This window comes from Urocitellus parryii, chromosome 13, assembly GCF_045843805.1.
Source record: "Urocitellus parryii isolate mUroPar1 chromosome 13, mUroPar1.hap1, whole genome shotgun sequence".
Lineage (NCBI taxonomy): Eukaryota > Metazoa > Chordata > Mammalia > Rodentia > Sciuridae > Urocitellus > Urocitellus parryii.
In genome coordinates, this window is record NC_135543.1 from 30312022 (window position 1) to 30325339 (window position 13318).

The window sequence follows — 13318 nt, forward strand, 5'->3', positions numbered from 1 at the left end:
TTTCTTTATTATGTCTGATGCAATTAGAATGAAAATTGGGAAAGTGAGCCCCAGGGTTTCCTATGAAACATAACAGTCTAAAAAGATTTCAACTCACTAATCACTAAAAGTGACATGGGCTCACCTCTATACATGTGATCCGGCAAATGAGCAGTCAGGACATTGCCTCCTGTCCCATCCCAACCATTCACTTCTGCACTCCTTGTTTCCATTTTACATCCAAACTACAACATCTCTTGTTGTGTTGAGGCATCTCACTCCTAACAGTTCTTTGATACATCATTTAATTTGATTCTCACAAGAATCTTCAAGGTGAGTATCACTATTACTATTTCCCATTTTTAGGCTAGAGAAACTCATTCATAAAAAAGTTAATATTAGGGCTAGGCTTGTAGCTCAGCGGTAGAGTTCTTGCCTACCACGTGCGAGGCCCTGGATTCCATCCTCAGCACCACATAAAAATAAATAAAATAAAGGTATTGTGTCCAACTACAACTAAAACATAATTTTTTTAACAAAGTTAATATTATAACCAATGTCACCCACAACCTGGAATTTGGACCTTGATCTTTGGACTTTGAATCTCAATGATACACATCCTGGTTATATAAGTCAATTATTTTAGTCCCCAAATAAGATGAGTTCAGAACTCATTGCTTAGTTCACTTAATAAAGTGACTTCAGAGAGTTGTGATGAAATCTGTGTGGTTTTGATGATTGCCATCTCTGTTTTTCCAGTCTGCCTTAGCAAATGATGATGAAGACTCAATAAACTGGAACTGAAGTATCCAGCTGACAACCTTAACATTTTGTTCAATCCACTAGGTTAAGAGTAGGAAGCAGGAGGTAAGGAAACCAAACTGGAGCAATTTTACAGCAAAAAAATCCAGTGTAAATCCTGTGGTGATTATAGATGCAGAGTGAACTCCTCATGTTCTGTCTCTATCTTTAGTACAGCACACTGAGAATGCATGCCCATTAAGATGTCACCAAGGCTCTTTAAGATCCCCAGTCTGCAGAGACAAAAATCAATCACGTTCAATAGTCTCTCCTTACTGAGACATAAAACAAATGTGGACACTAAGACCATGCCCAACAGAAATTTGACAAAAAAAAAAAATGTGTGAATCTGGTTTAGATTTTCAATTCCTCCTGAAACGTAATTGACCAAATTTCTTATTCCCCGTATCTGCTAGTTAGCTTAGTCTTTATTGTCAGTTCTATTTTCTTCTAACTCTTCTACCAGAACTGAAAATATCATAGCCTTCCCATATCTTTCCAATTGAATGAGACTTTGGCACCAGTAACAAAAACCTTTTCATCATCTAAGGACCAGTTCCTATTCTATTTAGCTCTATATAAACATTAGTTGAACTCTTTTGTTGGTCTCAAACTGACTATGTGGAAAGCAGGTGGTGCTGACAAAACGAAATACATATATATATATATATATATATATATATATATATGCATGTGTGTGTGTGTTATATGACATTTTATTTAAAGAAATAAGAGGATATTTTTCACGGTTATTATACACCTTAATTGACCTACTTTATTTTGCAAATTCTAAAGCCTATTAATGCCTAAAGAGCAATAAAATTAAAACTGGGTAGTGTAGTAGACTAAATGCTATTTCAAACAAATATATACTGGAGCATGTGGGTAAATAAGTTGGCCAGGACCAGATATAAAGATAGCAAGACAAGAAATACTGAATCTGAGAAAGAAATTGAGAGAGTCAAAAAAAATGATATGAAAAATTCAAAGCCAAAAATTATTGGAAAAAATTATATACATATCAAAATGGCTGAAATTGAAATGATTGCCAATACCAAATGTGAACCAGGATTTATGGAACTGGAACTCTCACACATTGCCTGGAAGAATGTAAAACAGTATCATCAACTGAAAGACTGTTGGGCAGTATCTACTGAATTCAACATTTACTTAGCCTTTGACATAGAAATTCAATTCTTAGATATATATGCTAAAGAAATTAATGCAAATGGTCACCAAATGACATGTGCAATAATGACCATAATGGGATTTACTTATAATGACCCAAGTCCAGAAATTGTTGAAATGCTGATCAACAAGAAAATGGATAAATAAATGACAGTATTTCCATACAATGAATATTATATGCAACAACATGGATGATGTTTGTAGATATTAAATTGAATAAAAGAAGCTAGACACACACAAAAAGATGCATAATATAGGACTCCATCATAGTTAGTGGATATGGACAGGAGAAGGCTACCAATGGAAAGGAACATGAGGGAAACTTCTGGGGCATTAGAAATATTCTGTATATTCTTCTAGGTAGGAGATACATGGGTGTGGACACATGCCAAAATTCACTGATCTTTATTTACATTGTTAGCATGCTTCATGTGGTTTACACTGCATATCACATATTGTTAGGTCACATATTTTTTAATGTATCTGAAAGAAAAAGTGATCCCAAACACAGAACCTGAATAGAATCCACAGTTGCCTCCCATTTTTGCTTCCTTCAAAGGATTCTTTTGAAGGCTCAAGTCCTAATTTATGAAGAATAATTTCAGGATTCTCAAAGACAAAGACTCATTACAATGTCTGGAAACAAATGCCTTAGCAAATACCTAATGCTTAAATTATCCCCATCAGATGACATTTGGCTAATGAGCCAGATTTTCCACAGGACTCAAGTGCACATCAGACAAATGTCCACTGGCCAATGAGTAAAGCTACAGTAATTGTCTTTCTTTTGGGTATTATGCATATGCATAGTTTTCATCACCAATGCAAATTTTTTTGTACTCACTTCATATCTATTTCCCTATTTAAAACTGTAAAGTTTGGTAATTTTCCATGGGAATTCAGGCTACTTGTGAAAATGAATAATGTTCCATTATGTTTTAATTACTTCTTATATGAGTTTTTATTTCTCATCTGTGGGTTGCTAGTTTATTTTAAAAAATGGTCTAAAAGAAAATTAAGAACCCATAGAAAAGGATGGCAGAGCTAGAATAAGACTTTTTAAAAAGGGGCTTTGCAAGTATAATACAAACCTACTATCCTTCTCTTTTTCTAATTTTACAGTGAAACTAAATTGACAGCAATTTTAGCATAATGATAGATAAGATGTAAACTGAATGAACAGAGTCTAAGGGGATAGACATAGCCTTATGACTGTTTTATAATGGTAAAAAAATATTCAACTACAGATGTCACAATGATTTTTGGATACTGATGTTGCTTAGTATATTATACGGTTAATTAAGGTGCTATTGATTAAGGATAATACTATCATCCTTCTAACAAATTCCAGGGTTTTAATACCAATGATTGACAAAGTATAATTTGGTAAATTTTAAAAAGTGAGTTATTTTAAAAATTTTTAATAGTAGATTGTATTTAATCTGATGTATTCAAAATATTATTTCAGCACATAATCAATATATAAATGATCATCAAGATATTTCATATCCCTTCTTTTCACATTGTTTTCCGAGTATATATTTTACTGTATGTATTTTTTGGTTTTTATTTTTTTGGAAGCAAAGTGTGTTAGGATTTTATTGTTTGTATTTCCAAAATGAAAACTAAAACCAAACCACAGTGTTTAAAGTATTGACAAATAGAAAAAGAACTTAAAATATCAAAAACATTAATAATGGCCAAGCTAACCTGTTATATATGAATCATCTCTATCAGTGAGCAATAAGAATATGGAACATGTACTTATTATTGAAACTATTTTCTAAAAAACCAGCAGGCATGACATGCGCAGGTTGAGCTATAGGAAAATGTTCTGATTTCAATGTCTCGTTCACCATCCTTCTTAAAATTAATAAATCAATAACAGATACATCAGATGGAAGTGGGGCTTCATCATCTTTCCCACAAGTTAATAAACAAGCGATTTACGTAAAATTCCCTAAAAGTATTTTCCTATATTTTTTTTATTTTTATTTTTGAATTTTGATTTGTTATTATAACAACAGAATGCATTACAGTTCATATCACACATATAGAGCACAATTTTTCATATCTCTGGTTGTACACAAAGTAGAGTCACATCCTTCTTTTTTTCTTACATGTACTTCTTCGGGTGAGATGAGCATCGCATTCCACCATCGTTCCTATCCCTATGTCACCTCCCTTCCCTTTTCCTTATGTCCCTTCCCTTCCCTTTTCCCTTTTGCCCTATTTAGAGTTCATTTAATTCTTGCATACCCCCCCCGCCCACAGCATATTATGGATTAGCATCCTTAAATCAGAAAAATCATTCTCATTTGGTTTTGGAGGATTGGCGAATTTCACTTAGCTTTATATTCTCCAGCTTCATCCATTTATTTGTAAAAGCCATGATTTAAAAAAAAAAAAACAGTTATTTCCATTACAAATCTCATCTTAGAACCCCTAATAATTTCCTTAATTAAAATAGCAATATCTTTTTATAGTCAAAAATCTATGTAAGTCAAGTTTCTAATGTCTTATTATTGAAAATGCAAAGCATCATATTCCCTTCTATTTACTGATTTTAAAAATTATAATTCTTTTTAATATTTTTGCAACCCCCATCATAGTTCCAGCATTTATGGATGAAAGATTATTTCAAGATAATTATAAATAAATAAAATTACATCATGTCCAGTGTAGTAGTATGTAATTAGCCCAAGCCTCTTTGTGCATAGTATATACAAATTTGTGCAGCGCTTTTACTGTATGGTACACCTTGTAAAGGTTTTAGGGAAATAGTGGTGACAATGAAGCTTACAGTGAAGAGCAGAGAATTGAATCAAACATTACACTTTTGAATGTATAATTACGGAGACAAACAACAGCAGAGAAAAGTAGGGCCCTGTAATTCAAATCTAGACTCCAGTCTCTAAAGTGACTTGAGTTGAGATCTGAGGATTCATGATGGGTGGAGGGTTGAGTACGAGAGCTCTTCTGGCAGAAGGGTACACACAGGCAGAAACGTGGAATCTTCAAGGAACCAACAGAGAGCAGTGAGCCTGGGGACTGAGTAAGGAAGATAGTGGAGTGAGAAGAGGCTGGCATGGCCTGAGTGGCATGTGAAGGCTATCTGGATTCCACTCAAAAGGGACACCATGGGGAGGTCTTATTAGAAAGAAGCTTACAAAGTGGGTATAGTGGCATACCCTGTAATACCAGTAGCTCATGAGATGGAGGCAGGAAGCTCATGAGTTCAAAGCCAGTCTCAGCATCTCAGTGAGGCCCTAAGCAACTCAGTGAAACCCTGCCTGTAAATAAAATTAAAAAAAAAAAATGGCAGACCATGTGGCCAAGTGGTTAAGCACAGCTGGGTTCAATCCCAGATACAAGGAAGGAAGGAAGGAAGGAAGGAAGGAAGGAAGGAAGGAAGGAAGGAAGGAAGGAAGGAGTTTACAGGACTATTGCAGCATTTTGAAAAGAGCATTATGTCACAGTGAGGAAGACAAGCGAGAGGATCATGGTGGAAGCAGAGACTCCATCAGCAGCATGCTGTTACAAAGTACAGAAAAAAAGGCACAAATGTACAAAGGCACAGGTGACCCAGTTATCACAGTGGTTATGGGTTCAGACTCTAAAAGGCTAAAGCTTTGGAAAATATTTTCTACTAGGAAGAACACAAATCTACAGAACAAGAACTTGTAGAAATGTTGATTCCAGCGCTGCGTTGAGAGCATCCTCTAAGTGAGGAACTGCTCAAAGCCCATCAGACACCTGACACACACCTCTTCTATAGGACTCAGCTGAAAGAGATGGCCTCTGGCCAGGTTAGAGAGCACTGAGCATCAGGTTTGTCCAAGGATTGTAATGTTATGATATTTCCAGGCAAAAGAAGGATTCATGAGTCCATTATTAATATGAAGGAAGAAAGACAGAAAAAGGAAGGGAGGGAGGAGGGAGGAAAAGAGAGAAGAAAGATGGAAGAAAGGAAGGACAGAAGAAAAGAAGAAAGGGAACAAAAGGAAAAAAATCAAGGGGAAGGAAGGAGGAAGGGCCAGAGAGAAGGATATGACCAACTAATACAGCAGAATGACCAACTCATAAATATAGAAGTAATAAGGGAGTCAGAAAATTAATATCATTATAATAATTATCACTATAATAATTCAGAAAAGAATCATTGATAGATGCTGAAACTATTGGGTGAAACTTTGAAGAGTAGCAGGACACTTAAATAACCTCAAAGGATCTCCCGACAAGGTACTTGTTTTCTATAAAGGCAAAAAATAATACTTTACTGTGGACACACCACCTCCACCAAGTGGCTCCAGTTAACGGTAGCAGTAACTGGACAGATGTATTTGGAAGAACACGGGATGTCTTCTGTGGTGTTCCTGCCCAAATGTATCTTGAATCTAATTATGAGAAAACCTCAACCAAACCTAAAATAAAAAACACTCTAAAAAAAAATAATTGGCCCATATTTTTACAAGTAAATGTCATGAAATAAAAAGATTGTAGAACTGTTCCTAATTAAAGAGATTAAAGAAACAAGGGACTATAATGTGATTTGTGATCCAGGACTTTCTTTGGCTATAAAAAACATTATTGGGACAATATATCTGGATAAAGTTTGTAGATTACATACTAATACTGCAACAATATTAATGCTCTGTGTTTTTATGCTGTGGTTATGTAAGTGAATTCCTTATTCTTAGGAAACATACTGGAGTATTTGAGGTAAAGAGGCATCTTGTGACTGCAATATATAGACAGAATAAAATGGTAAAGCAAATGTGGCCAAATGTTCACATTTGGGAAATCTGAGTGAAGGGTATACAGGACTTTTTTTTTTCAGTTTTGAGTCTGAAATAAGTCAAAAATAAAAAGGTAACAGAAAAAAATTGAAATAACAAAAGACAAAACAGAACTGAGTGTGTGCTCAGAATGCACTTTGAGTCCTCATTCTACTGCACATGAGCTGCAGGGTTTTGAACTAGGTACTTCACCTGTATAAGCTTTAGGGTGATTTATAAAATATGCATTATATGAATTGAATTCCCTCTCCTGGGTTTTTATGAAAATTAAATAAGTTAACTCACTTAAAATAGCCAATTTACCATTAAGTCCAAAGCAACAAAAAGAGAGGAAAGCAAACTTGAAATACACAGAAGAATTAGGAGATTCTGGGAAGCATGTCATGGTGTCCCGAGACTACTCATCTCTGTCACTAGAGAATTTTAACCAAGGCAAACCTCTTGTAGGGTTTCATCCTCCAATTGATATTCTCTAATCCCTCCACCAATGTGTGCTTTGGAACTTATGTTGATATGCTGAGATCTGCTATGTGATAAGAGAGAAACTTTGTGACCAGCAAAAATTAGAAAACTAAAACAAACATACCTAAACAGTGAGACAAATTTGTAAATGGTAATGAATTTCATGATGGACATTTTTAGTGCTTATAGATGATGATACACTCAAAACTGGTCACAACACTTAGGTGTTGTATCCCTAACCAGCTCAGGGCAGAGGACCTGTCACCTTCCAGACATGAGTGCTTTATTTTTTATAGGACATACGTCTCTCTGGCTAAAGGTGTAGTTTGGATGTCACTGAATTCTTTCTCCAAGAACTGTTTATAATTTAAGCCAGTTCTCTCATTGCAGAAGTAAATAATTTTGTTCTTCAAGAAATTTCTGAAACTGTTCATCCAACACAACTGTGGGAAAGAGCCCTCCCCTGAACCCCAGAAATCATGCTGTGTGGGAGCTCCTCCTTCTCCCCATGCAAAAGGCCAATCTTGTCACATAATTCCCCATTGTACAGGACAGTCCCTTTTTATAGTTCTCTCCGTGACCCTTGCAGGAAACCATGCAGTCTTATTCATCATGTCATGTTTCAAGGAAGAAATCAGAAATCTATCAGCTTTCAAGGCCTGAGTGATGGGAGCAGGATCAAAAAAACACCTCAAATTGGGGCTGGTAGGAGCAAAGTTGACAACAGCTCCTGAGAGGCCATTTGTTTTCCTTATTTATCACCTGTCAGGGAAGGAAGAAAAGGGAAACCAAATAGGATATAGGACTCAGTAAAGCATCCAGAACTTGACCTTCTGTAGGGAGCATTTGTGAACAATATAAGAAGAGTGTTGTCTCACTAGGGACAGCCTGTACTTTCAATAGGATGACAATGTGAATTATTATTTAAACTTGAGGCCTTTGGAGAGCAAAGGGGCTCTATTAATAATTATTCCACAACAGCTGTACTCTGATCTGCCCCTGGCAGGTCCATATATGATCACCAAAGTGATGAAGACATTGGGAAAGATTTGTTCTCATTTTGCCAAATAACTGTCCAGATTCCAAGTCCTTTGTTTTACAATATTAGAATACACAATGCATAGATTTTAGAACTTTAATAGCTCAATAGTTTCACTTTCCAAATGAAGCTGTATGATACCAAGAAACTAACAATTGAAGAAACATGAAGTAGCAAAGATCAAAAGTTATATGGGTATTGATAATTCAGCCAAAAGCCTAGCATCCATGCTTAAAAACCATTCTATTATAAATTGGATCTGAAATGTCCCCTGAGAAGCTCATGTTTTGAAAGCATGATCACTACTGCATCAAGGATCAGAGAGGTAGGACTCTTAAGTAACAATAATGCCCTAACCCATTTGCTGGATTAATCCAATGATAGCTGAATGGACTAGTGGGTGGTAACTGTAGGCAGATGGTGTATGACTGCATATGACCCTTATTCCCATGGGTATGTCAGGGGCATACCCATGGAGACCATATCTTGTCCCTGTCCCCTTCCTCCCGCCCCGCTCCTTCCCTTTCTGGCTACCATGAACTGAGCAGCTTTCTTCCAGCACACCCTTCTACCATGATGTTCTGTCTCACTTCAGTCTAGAGCAGTGGAGTCACCCAACCATGGACTGAACCATTGAATAAACCATTGAATAAACTCAAATAAACTTTACCTTCTCTAAATTGTTCTTATCAGGTTTTTGGTCACAATGACAAAAGCTGACCAACACACTTGTGTATTAGATAAGGAAAGTCAATCAATCATTCAATTGCCAAATCTTCTTGTGGCCACACCTCTCTGGGATCAGCCTCTGCCTCTGCCATTCCAGGACTCTATCTCCATTCTGCTGGTAGGGATTGGCTTCCCTCCGATTGGCTCAAACAATAGAAGTCTGAGAGGCTTGTGGGATTAGAGTGCTGAGCTGTCCCATCAGGTGTCTTAAGTGCTACTTAATCACCCATCTCTTGCCCCTGGTCTGTCCTGGAGTTAGACTCTCCTTTGCCTCTAAGATTTATATGGCTCCCTTAAAAAGGAGCATCTCTTTCCATCCTTTCCAGATGTGGGAAGAGGGAAAGAATAGGAAAGAAGGAATTAAGAGTCCAGAGGGGACTAAGGATAGATGGAAGCAGGAAAAAGGAAATAACTCAGGGACACAGAAGTAAATGAACCATTTTGCAAAGAGAGAGTCTAAATTATACTTTTCTGAAGTGGAAATCACACCCTACTAAATTTCTAGGACAAATTTTTATAGATGGCTTTGTGCATACAAAGAAAAGGAAATTTCTGGGGCTTCTTCCCAGTCTTACTAGAGATGCTACTAATATGTTTTTAATCTGAAAGTAGATGTAATAAACAGCATCATGAAGGTTGTGAACTGTGATATGAAGAGAGGGGTAGAGAGCAAGTGTAGTTCTTTAGTAGAATCTGATTAGCCATTCAAAGCCAATCCATTTCAGGCAAAGAAAAAACATATTATCCTCAACCTCCTCAGCAACACAATAAGCAGTGAGCTCCTCCAGACAGGATTTGTTATACTATGTTCACAAATACAGTGACCCTTTTCTGAGTTCCTTGGGACACTTAGCTCTCAAACTTGTTTTTTTTTAATTTTACAAAGATTATATACATATATACTTTTTATTGTAAAAAATGCCAAATTTGATTCATGTATATTAATATTTTGTAGACAAATACATGCATATCCACACCAAGTGGTATACTATAATAATCTCATTCAAGTTTAGGTCAGTTTGTCTTTCAAACCATTGTCCAACAAATTTATGAACACTTTTAGTTTTCCTTGCTTTTCCTATTTTAGCATGCTGTATAAAGGGTTGTGAATTCATATTTACTCTTTTTTAATTTTTTAACTTACTCTAATTTGGATCCCATACTTGTGGCTGTACATTGTTTTAGTCAGCTTTTTTGCTGCTGTGACTAAAGGATCTAACCAGAATGATTGTAGAGGTGAATAGTTTTATTTGAGGGCTCACAGTTTTAGAGGTCTTAGTCCATGGAGGCCGGTTCCATTTCTCTGGGCTTGAGATGAGGCTGAACATCATGGTGGAGTGTGTGACAGAAGGAAGCAGCTAACATCATGGTGATCAAGAAGCCGAAAGAGGTCTCTACTTGTTTTTTATATATATATATATATCCATATATCCCAAAGCCATGCCCTAATTCCCACCTCCTCCAGCCACACTCTACCACTTCAGTTACCACTCAGTTAATCCTTATCAGAGGATTAATTTAGTGATTGAGTTAAGATGCTCACAACCCAAGCATTTCTCCTCTGAACCATTTTGCATTGTCTTTCATGTGAGCTTTTGGGAACTGTCAGCTGTAACAAACCGTAACATACATGATGTGGAGTTTCACTGGTTGTGTGTTCATATATAAACATAGGAAAAGTATGTCAGATTCATTCTACTGTCTTTCCTATTTCTCTCCCCACTCCCTTCCCTTCATTGTCCCTTTATATAATCCACTGAACTTCTATTATATCCTCTTAATATTGTTTGAAATTGATTAATTTCAAAGGGAAAATTTAATACTATATAATATGTTTCTATCTCAAGAAAGTATCCATTTTTATATGCTTTTCTTTTGCCTAAGCTCTTTTGTCTATTGATGGCAAAAATAAAAATGCTGTAAGATGATTTTTCCTGGTTTATTCTGAGACAGGAACAGAGTGTGAATAACATACTCTAAGGTTTTCTGGGTGAAGTCCTGCCTCTGTCCCTTATTAGATTCACAACACCAAGCAAGTTACTTAACCTAGACCTGCTTACATCTCATCTTCTGAAATATTGGAATAAATATTGGATGCCTATCTTATGCATGAGAATAATGCCCAGTACACAGTGAGCACCACCAAGGTGTCAGTTGTTGTCATTGCTCAGTTCACAGTGGCACTCAGCCTCACATCAAAAAAAAAAAAAAATGGCTATAAGACTCGGCCTCACACATGGTACTGAATGATCTGAAATGATTTGGGAAAACCAAGAAGCAACTGCTATTCTCAAGTACACCTTCTCCACTGGTTGCTAAAGTACAAGATTCTTGCTTACAAGAACTCTAGTTCAAATGCATAATCCTTGGAAGGAGTTAGATTTCAATGGGAGTTTAAAAAAAAACTAAAACTAACTTTTCATAAAAGAAAAATAAGAAAGAGGACATGGGTTATTGGACTCCATGAGCATGTCATCTTCCAAGAGGGAGAATGAGAAAATCAATGTTCAATCTGCTCACTCAACAGTCCTGTTAAGGCTGAGGGCTAAGAATACAGTTATCTCTGAGCCTGTTTACTTAGGAAAACAACTAGCCTCATTTTTCAGGTATTGCAACCATAATTAAAGATGGTGGCGACTTACCCAAGGTGAACACAGCAGCAGATTGTTCTAAATTACAGATTATTGTGCATGTGCCCATTGATTCCAGACTTACCTTGTTTTGTCTTATTCATTGTTATATAGCTAATTAGTACCAAAGCTGGAATCAAACCCAAGTCTTTCAGGTGCCATCTGCTTCACAGCTGACAATTCCCATCATGAAGCTTTCTGATCATCGGGCACAAAAATCCCTGTAAATGAGATTATAATGAATCTGACATTGGGAAATGCCAGAAAATGGTGGATTCGTAGGGGCTTTGCAAAAAAAGCTTGGAGGTTGTTGAGTCTTGGGTAAAATACTATTTTTTTAATCTATAATATTGGAGGAAATCATGTTTAACTGGAATGACAATGAAACCACACAAATAACCTATTGGCAGAGTGTACAATGCATCGGAGACACCAAAATAGTGGTATCCCTTCTTTTACTTTTCAGTAATTGTCCAACTAGAGTCCTACTTTTACTCTGTCTTACCTATGTTCCATCCTAGCAGCATTAAAAAGGTTCAGAAGAAAGGAGGAATGATTGCCAAGATTGAGGGGTGGGATGGAGTGGGGGACAAGCAAGGGCTAAAGCAACATTAAAAGAGAACATGGAGCGCTGGGAATTTGGATCAGTGGTGAAGCCCTTGCCTTATTTATAAGCACAAGGCTCCAAGGCCCTGGGTTTGACCATCAGCACTGCAGAAAAAGAAGACAAAGAAGAAGAGAGAGAATGGATATGATTGGACAGAGAGAATGGTGTCCTTTCACAGACAAAGACAACAATAAAACAAAAAACACTTGTCATTTGAGGAGGGCCATGCTGAAGCTCAGGAAGAAGCAGCTAGGAGCCCCCTCCTGGTATTCTATGCCACTACTCAGGGCTCTTTATTTGTACAAACACAATGACACAGTACATTCGCCTTAGCCCTGAACTTGTCAGGAACACCTTCCTTAGGCATCCAGAACGATACATGGAGGGAAGCTCTAGAGCTCACAGAGCCCTGTGCACAAATCAGCTAAGCCCTAGTCTGTCAAGGAGACATCTGGGGCGCTATGCACACAGTCAAGGGGATGCCCTGTCTCCTGAGCTCCAGCAGAGCTTTAGCAGTTACTACTCAAGAATCTGAAACATCAACAAGGAAAAATACCAGAGAAGACCCGGCCCAAGCACTTGGCAGGTGCCAGGTGGAGTTTGATGTTAAACTAGTAACTATGGTTTCATTCTGCACTGATGGGTCATTTGTCATCCCCCCATATTTTACCCCATGTCCAGCTACTGCCACCCTTGCCACACACACATGCAGCCTCTTTTGGAACTATACACAGTACATCTGGTGGTAGAATGGTATCTTCAATACAGCTGAGCCATATCTGACTAGCCCTCTCCATTAATATAATAAAATAATTCATTACAAATGAGAGATTTTACTGAAAGGGATGAGCACATTAAAATAACAAGGATTGGTCATTAATTTGAAAATATTACTGATGAATCATTACAAATGATTATAAAATAGCAAGTCAGAGACTCAGCCGACAGGGTCCTGCCTCTAAAGTCAAGGATTTATGAACATGAGATGCTACTTTTACACAGGCAAACTAATCATTCACATATAATAAATAAGAATCAAATACAAACAGCGAAAGTGCAGAGGATCAAAAATATAAACTCCTAA